Genomic DNA, 9,458 nt, shown 5'->3' on the forward strand with positions numbered 1-9,458 from the left:
AGTATTTTCTGAACTGTCATGGCCAGTTGTCTATCATATGGGTTAATAATTGCTGACTTCAAATATAGGACATGAATGCTATTAATATGCTAGGTAACCCCTTATACTTCATGGAGAGATCAAATAACTGATTCGTACACAAGTAGCAAAAAATGTTCCCTATTTAGTTTGGAAAGCCACTGGTTAAGTGCAGTCAAATTGTTAGAAAATAGGGCAAATTATACCCAAAACTAATGTTTATCGTATGATTGCACAATCCCTAATGCGGTCACAAGTTAGTTAGATATGTGCCAAATGTACGTTCAGTATATATATTCCTGAATCTAGTTAGACTTCCAGTACTCTATAGAATGATTCCTAGTATGAAGTAGCAACCCCACATTCGTACTATTTATAAAATTAGTACTAAGTTCATCAAGTAATGAAATATCAGTATAGTTGTATCCCGGTATTATAAATTACCCATACTTGTATACATGTATGTCTAATACTGGCGTGTATTTGGCGCTTTACAAAGATAGTATGGTTTGTGTTCCTGCTTATTCAGTTACATCACTTATCAAATAATATTCCTTAGTCGAATGGCGTTGATTGTGAGTTAACAGATATTTATCGCCAGTCAATACATTAATTCTGTAGGGAAAAGTATGATACCGTTCTCTGATTATATTGCAACATTGACAACTGTTTTTCCACATAAATAATGAAATAGATTCAACCGAAGGAAATACCTGTGGCATATACTAGATCTGAACCTGGTAATACCCTTTAGATCTGATTATTTAAAATACCATTGTAGTAGCAGTATAACAAGGTAAATGCTATTGAGTAACCCCACTCTCAAGTGCAGTGTTCACTATAGTAAATTGCAGCCAGCATGAGTAATCTATTATCGTAACATAACCGAAGAAACTATACAAGGCTACCTGAGGCTATCTTAAATACAGGAGCTCCAGGACTCCTCACCATTTCCCTAGCGTCCCTGACATGTTTCGCCCTAACGGCTTTTTTGAAAAAGCAATTATTAACCCGTATGATAGACAACTGGCCATGACAGTTCAGAAAATACTCCTGCTTAGACTCTCACACAAGCTGTCATTTAGATTCAAAAAGCCTATGTGCAACATAGTAACTTTATAACACGCACTGAACTAGGCTGACCATATTGCCGCTTTAAAAAGGGACACATATGAAAAATACATATGTCAGGGTTCTTATAACAGAACATTATTCAAAGCATTTCTTTAAACAGCCCTGACGTATGTATTTTTCATATACGTCCCTTTTTAAAGCGGCAATATGGTCAGCCTACACTGAACTAACTGCTATACTCAGTTCAGCAATTTCATTGAACCTTTGGCTACTTGCATCCCTTTCCAGCAGTCAAACACAACCTACATACATTACTCAAACCTAAGATATAGCGTTGTCAGCTATACCTATTGGATATTATTTAGTTTCCAGGCATATTATTTGAGCGTATGTTTAGATAACTGCATTCAGATATAATTCCACCATCTTGTACACCACACATACATTGCAGCAGCTTAACATTTAACCCATGATAACCAGGAACATTCGACCATCTTTAGGCTCCTGAGAGTGTTTTTAAATCTTGTATTTTTTTTCATTTTATTTTGTGTATAATTTCTCTAATAAAAGTTATTTTTTAAAGCACCGAGCAGCGACTGTCAACTTTCTGAGTTCAGTTTCCCCTCTCTGCTGCCTATTTGTTGTCTTACAATAATACATTTATAATACATTAACCCCTTGAGTGCTATATATGTAGTCTTTCTTCAAGTGTTGGCCCCTTTGCCTCTCTTGTTTTGTTACTGCCTATCACAAATTATTGCTTCTCATGTCCTAAATGTCAGCACACAGCCCCTTTTAAGGTGTTTCGTAGTCCATAAATTCCACTGCCCATAATCGATGTTCCCTTTTACCGAATCGCATTTACCAAAGTCAGTTGGAGGACACCAGTATATTATTAGTGGTCTTAGACTATGCTACAAGTTATCCAGATGCTATACCGCTTCATAAGTCCTCCTCTAAATCCATAGCAAAAGAACTAGTACATATATTAAGTCGGTGGGAGTCCCAAAAGAAATCCTTACTGATCACAGAAACCCTTTAATATACCGAGTTATGAAGGAGTTGTGTAAACTCCTTAAAATAAAAGAGTTAAAAACTTCTGTGTATCAGTCCCAAACAGAAGGCTTAGTGGAAAGATTCAATAAGACCCTTAAGCCCATGCTACGCCATGCAACTTACACAGATGTAAAGAATTGGGACCACTTGCTCCCGTATTTCATGTTTGCCAAATTGCCATTATGGAGGTTTCTCAGTCCTCTACAGGTTTCTCCCCCTTCAAGTTGTTTTATGGGCAACACCCTAGGGGGCTTACTCTATATAGTTAAAGAAACCTGGGAACAGGAGACCACCCCCTACTGTAGTGTCATAGAACATATTATACAAATGCAGGATTGCATAGCTGCCATTAGGCCTATAGTAGTAGAACACATGAAAACAGCAAAATAATTTTAATCGTAATGCCAGAGTTCGTGTTTTTCATCAGGGTGATAGAGTACTTGTCCTTATCCCAACTGTAGACAATAAGTTTCTTGCCACCTGGCAAGGTCCATATGAGGTCATTGAGAGGGTGGGAGAGGAAAATTACAAGGTACGCCAGCCAGGTAGATGAAAACCTGAACAAGTTTACCATGCCAATTTACTTAAACCCTGGAAGGATAGGGAGGCCTTGCTAGCATCAGGGGTAACAACACTCTCCACTGACATGTCCTCAGAAGTGAATGAGTCTGATAGCTTATCCTGCCATCAGAGACAAGGGGTTAAAGAATTCTTAATAAAAACAAAGATGTGTTTTCAAAAGTGCCTGGGAAAACAGATCTTCTAAAACACAATATAATTACAGATAAAGGGAAGATTGTGAATCTTAAGCATTACAGGATTCCTGAAGCTTAAAGGGACAGTATACACTCATTTTCATATAACTGCATGTAATAGACACTACTATAAAGAATAGGATGCACAGATACTGATATAAAAATCCAGTATAAAACTGTTTAAAAACTTACTTAGAAGCTGTTAGTTTGGCTCTGTTGAAAAGGTAGCTGGAAATAAGACACTCCCCCCCTCCCCCTTCTTTTGCATATGAAAAGACCCTTTACACAAACAGGAGCAAGCGGTAGCTGACGGTATTCACATAAAACTTTGGGGCTTGGTTAGGAGTCTGAAAATCAGAGCAATGTTATTTAAAAATAAGCAAAACTATACATTTATTAAAAAAAAAAAAAACTTTATGGGCTATATAAATAGATCATCTACAAAACATTTATGCAAAGAAAAAATGAGTGTATAATGTCCCTTTAATGAGAATCTATTAGGTCAGAGGCAAATAAGATGCTTGAGCTTGGGGTGATCGAAGAGTCTCACAGCAACTGGAATAGCCCTTTTGTTCTTGTACCTAAATCTGATGGGTTCATAAGGTTTTGCAAAGATTACAGAAAACTAAATGTAATTGCAAAATTTGACACCTATCCTATGCCAAGGGTGATTAATTAATTGAGAAACTTGAAAGGGCTCGCTATATTTCTACTTTGGATTTGACAATATTGGCAGGTACCCCTAATAGAACACGCAAAAGAGAAGACTGCCTTTTAAACCCCTGATGGACTTCAATACACAGTTTTGCATTTTGGATTGCATGGGGCCCTAGCTACATTTCAAAGACTAATGAGAAAAGTCTTAAAACCCCATACTCACTATCTGCATCTGCCCATTTAAATGACGTGGTCATCCATAGTGAGGATTGGCAGTCCCATCTCTCAAAAGTCAAAGCTGTTCTCGACTTCATCAGGAGTTCTGGTCTTACTGCAAACCCAGCTAAATGTTTTATAGGGTTGGAAGAAACAAAATATTTAGGATTCTCCATTTGAAGGGGTTTAGTGAAATCTCAAAATGCAAGATGCCATCTAGAACTGGCCAAGGTCAGTAATCTAAAAACAAGTAAGAACCTTTTTGGAATTTATAGGATACAACAGGAGGTTGGCTCCTGGATTTTCAACAATAGCAATCCCAATAACAGATCTCACTAAGGCAAGAAGTCCAGTTAAAGTTAAGTGGACTACAGAGACAGAGCAAGTCTTCCAAAATCTAAAGGAGTACCTTTGCTCTACTCCTGTTCTGGTAGCACCGGATTTCTCTAAAGAGTTTATAGTTCAAAAAGATGCTTCTGATGTAGGCGTAGGGGCAGTCTTTTCCTAGGATCATTAAGGGGCAGAGCATCCTATCATCTACCTCACCCGGAAGCTTCTGCCACAAGAGCAGAATTATTCTATTGTGGAAAAGTAATGCTTTGCAATTAAGTGGGCCTTAGAAGCTGATTATGCTCCCTTAACCTGGATGTGCCAAAATAAAGAAAAAAATGCAAGGGTTACTAGGTGGTTCTTGAGTTTACAGCCCTTTAATTTTACTGTTGAGCACAGAGCTATGGCAACGAGGATGGGTTGTCTAGAATGTACTCCATAATCTCCATAGACACTTGGCCCTGAGCTGGGGAAGAGGGATATGTGACAGATCCCATGCTTTTGTCATAAAAGGAAGGTATGTGAGGAAAAGGGTTCCGGCACATAGTTTGGTAACTTTAGGTTCCAGTCCAGGATTTGCAGCTGATCAGTTTCTCAGACACTGCAGCAGCACACAGGTGTATAATCATGCTGCTATAAAGCCTGAAGTCTGAGTTAGTTCAGGGCCTTCACTACCTCACTGCAGGACAGAAGAGCAGCTGTCTGCTGTATTCAGGCTGTATACATTAAGGTAAACATCTTTTGCCTTTATCTCTGTTTGTTTTATGTTAGTTTTGTCAGTTCTAGACTAGCTGACTGACACTAGTTAGACACTGTTGTTGTATGTTTAGATAGTACTAAGATGGGCAGGATTTTGTTTTATATTTCACTGCTGTTTTCATTTGTATTGCCTGACTGCCGCTTGAACTCAATTACTGTGTGTGTGGGAAACGTAGTCCCTAAAAGACTGTGTGGCAGTGTAAAGTCCCAAGACAGGAAACAAGAGGAATCCTGTCACACTATATATACGTGCAGTCATAGGAGACAGGGGAGGCAGTGCTTCCCCTGCCATATGGGACCAAAGTTTAATTAAATTTAAATAAATAAATAAAATTGTCAAAAAAAAAAGTCAATTTTTTCCTCCCCATGTAATGCTATGGAGAGGCAGTCTATAGGACTGCATCTCTCCATTGTGCTACATGAGTAATGGGAAAAGCTGTGATGATGATGCGCCACCTGTTTGCTGTCTATATATCAGCACAGGAAATTGGGACCAATAGGAGGCAGCCCTCTTCATGCCTCCTAGAAAGGTAGCCAATCAGAGACATTCATGGGTGACTATTAGATCTGTTTTACAGAGCAGCCTGTGTAAGCAATGTGTGATCTGTGCAGCACCTCTCTTACAGGTTAAACTGTTAGCCTGGAACCACTTCTGCTAATTAACCCTCCTAACTCCAGCAGGGAATGTAAAACTAGCAGCTGTCTTACTGAGGAGAGCGTGCATGATCGTTTGTACTTGTGTATGTATGTGTGTTTGTACTTGTGTATGTGTGGCTGTGCTTGTGTATGTGTGTTTGTACTTGTGTATGTGTGGCTGTGCTCGTGTATGTGTACTTGTGTATGTTTGTACTTGTGTATGTGTACTTGTGTATGTGTGTTTGTACTTGTGTATGTGTACTTGTGTATGTGTGTTTGTACTTGTGTATGTGTACTTGTGTATGTGTGTTTGTACTTGTGTATGTGTACTTGTGTATGTGTACTTGTGTATGTGTGTTTGTACTTGTGTATGTGTGGCTGTGCTTGTGTATTTGTGTATGTGTGTTTGTACTTGTGTATGTGTGGCTGTGCTTGTGTATTTCTGTATGTGTGTTTGTGCTTGTGTATGTGTACTTGTGTATGTGTGTTTGTACTTGTGTATGTGTGGCTGTGCTTGTGTATTTGTGTATGTGTGTTTGTACTTGTGTATGTGTGGCTGTGCTTGTGTATTTGTGTATGTGTGTTTGTACATTTGTGTATGTGTGGCTGTGCTTGAGTATTTGTGTATGTGTGTTTGTACTTGTGTATGTGTGTTTGTGCTTGTGTATTTGTGTATGTGCGTTTGTACTTGTGTATGTGTGTTTGTGCTTGTGTATGTGTACTTGTGTATGTGTGGCTGTGCTTGTGTATTTGTGTATGTGTGTTTGTGCTTGTGTATGTGTACTTGTGTATGTGTGGCTGTGCTTGTGTATTTGTGTATGTGTGTTTGTGCTTGTGTATGTGTACTTCTGTATGTGTGGCTGTGCTTGTGTATTTGTGTTTGTGCTTGTGTATGTATGTGTGTTTGTACTTGTGTATGTGTGGCTGTGCTTGTGTATTTGTGTATGTGTGTTTGTGCTTGTGTATTTATGTGTGTGTTTGTGCTTGTGTATGTGTGTTTGTGTATGTATGTGCTTGTGTATATGTGTTTGTGCTTGTGTGTTTGTGTGTGTTTTTGCTTGTGTATTTATTTATGTGTGTGTTTGTGCTTGTGTATTTATTTGTGTGTGTGTTTGTGCTTGTGTATTTATGTGTGTGTTTGTGCTTGTGTATGTGTGTTTGTGCTTGTGTATTTATGTGTGTGTGTGTGTGTGCGTGTGTGTTTGTGCTTGTTTATGTGTGTTTATGTGTGTGTTTGTGCGTTTGTGTATTTATGTTTTGTGTGTTTGTGTGTGCTTGTGTATGTATGTGTGTGTTTGTGCTTGTGTATGTGTGTTTGTGATAGTGTATTTATGTGTGTGTGTTTATGCTTGGGTATATGTGTGTGTGTGTGTGTGTGTGTGAAACATTGGCTTTATTCCTTTGGCTCTCTAGCTGTCATTAGTTTACTGTAGGGATGCACCGAAATTTCGGCCGCAGAAAGTTTCGGCCGAAAATGGCATTTTTGGCTATTTCGTTTTTCGTTTTTTTTTGCCTGCTATTTTCGGTAAAATTATTGTGTAGCATGTTTCAAATTTGATGCTAGCCTAGAGCTGCTGTTTAAGTTTATTACTTGACTTACTGTTCTGCATATAATGAGTTTTCTAGGACTATACTTTATTTGGATAATTGGTAAAAAAAACCTGTCAAATATGATTCTGTTACATAGAACTAAATTAAGAATAATACAGTATATTGATATTTATAATTGTTTTAAGTAGGGATGCACCAAAATTTTGGTCGCAGAAACATTTTGGCCAAAAATGGCATTATTTTTTGCCTATTTTTTTTTTTTCTTGGTAAAATTATTGTGTAGCATATTATTGTTTAAAGATATTTTTGTCCAATTTTAGTGTGTTACTTTCAATAAAAGGGTGAGCTTTTTTTATTGGCTCTAATTATGCAAAAAAATAAAATAAAAAAGATTAATTTGAAAAAATACATTTTCGGTATCAGTTTCGGTTTTCGGCCAAGTGCATCCCGGATTTTCGGATTCCGTTTCGGTCCAGAATTTTCATTTCGGTGCATCACTAGTTTACTGTACCTTTTTTATGTCATCATATGTCCACTTTATTAAAATACTCATGCTTTGTGTTCAAAACCTGTACTTTCTGCATGTACCTGTCATTGATCTAGGTGCATACAGATACTACAGAGAAGATGATTGGTGCGTACAGCTGTCACTCAAGCACATGCTCAGTACACAACCCCATTGGCTTATCATAGCCAGTGCCTCACTAGCCCCTGACCTCCCTGCACGTCATAAATATATATATATATATATATATATATATATATATATACATACATACAGGTATATATATATATATATTCATACATATATTTAATATATACCTCTATTTTCATACAGAGGTATACATACATATGTCCCTTATAAAAAGCCATTCATGATTGAGCAACCTAATTTAAGGGTCTCTTGGAAAGATCAGCAGCAAGGAAATGGGTCAACATTTACAGTTTTAAAGAAGGGAAAATCCTGTAAAAATAATGGGCTAGATTACAAGTGAGGAGCAAACAGTTTTGCGCAAGCAATATCGTGTTTTCGCGACCCATTTTAATTGTGCTGATATTACCTGTTGAGCGATCCTTACCGTGATCTCAGAGCTGTGGTTAACTGTCTTCCGAAACAAAAAAGTTGCACAAAACACTTCAAAAATAATAACATTGTCTGATAAAACTATTTAAAAAAACAAATGCATTAAAATAGAAGGGCTAGCAAATAATTCTCAAATCCTATAAATGCATATTAATTTGTGATTGATTAACAAGGGTACTTTTGTTATGTGGTACAGGGAAATCCAGGAAAAGAAAAAACAAAACACTAATTGCACTATAAAATGTATCTCATATATGAAAGTACATTGTCATGCATCTTACAATTTATCATTTATGCCCCTTTAAGTTTGAACATTTCAATAATATACAGCACTTCATTAAAAATAGAAACTAATTCCCTATGTAGTTTTTTACATTTTTTATATATTGGTTATAGCCTATTTTTATTTTGAGGCATTATGTTTAAAGGGACATTGCAGCCAAAAATTGGAATTCACACAAGTGCGTTTCATGTTTGAAAAGAAGCAGCATTTTTATAATTTACATCAATTAGCAAAAAAAAAAAAACCACTCATCAAAGCTATAGCTTTTTCAATTGTGTATTTAAGTATGCTCTGTGCAACAGCGTTTAAAACACAGCACTTGCTTACAGAGCTTAAAGGGACACTCAGGTCAAATTACATTTTCATGATTCAGATACAGTATGTAATTTTAAACAACTTTCCATTTTACTTACATTAAAAAAAATGTGCACAGTTTTTATATTTTCACTTTTTGAGTCACCAGATCCTACTGAGCATGTGCAAGAATTCACAGACTATACGTATATGCATTTGTGATTGGCTGATGGCTGTCACATGGTACAGGGGGAGTGGAAATATACATAACTTTGACATTTGTTATAAAAAAATCTACTACTCATTTGAAGTTCAGAGTAAATGCTATTGTATTGCCTTGTTATCTTGCATTTGTTGATTATGCAAATCTACTATTAAGGGGCTTTTACCATCTGGTAATGACTCAATTTGTTAATTGCTGACATGATACAAATCCCACTGGTGCTCAGAGCAACTGCAGTATTTAAAATGCTGGTGCACTGACAATATCTAGCTATGCTTCACATGCACGTGCAGAGAAAAATGTTAACACTAAGTCAGTGATAACTTTGATTAGAAGCATTTTTGCCCATATAGGCAAAAATATTGCAAAAATGTTTCTGTTCAAAGATGTAATTCTTATTTATACATTTTAATTTTGACCAGAATGTCCCTTTAACACAAGTGTGAATATCATGTAATGCGGCACTGGGCCAATCTCTCCCAGGCTGGGGGGTTTTGCTTTACAGATTAGATTACAGAACGC

This window comes from Bombina bombina, chromosome 3 (genome assembly GCF_027579735.1).
Source record: "Bombina bombina isolate aBomBom1 chromosome 3, aBomBom1.pri, whole genome shotgun sequence".
Taxonomy (NCBI): Eukaryota; Metazoa; Chordata; class Amphibia; order Anura; family Bombinatoridae; genus Bombina; species Bombina bombina.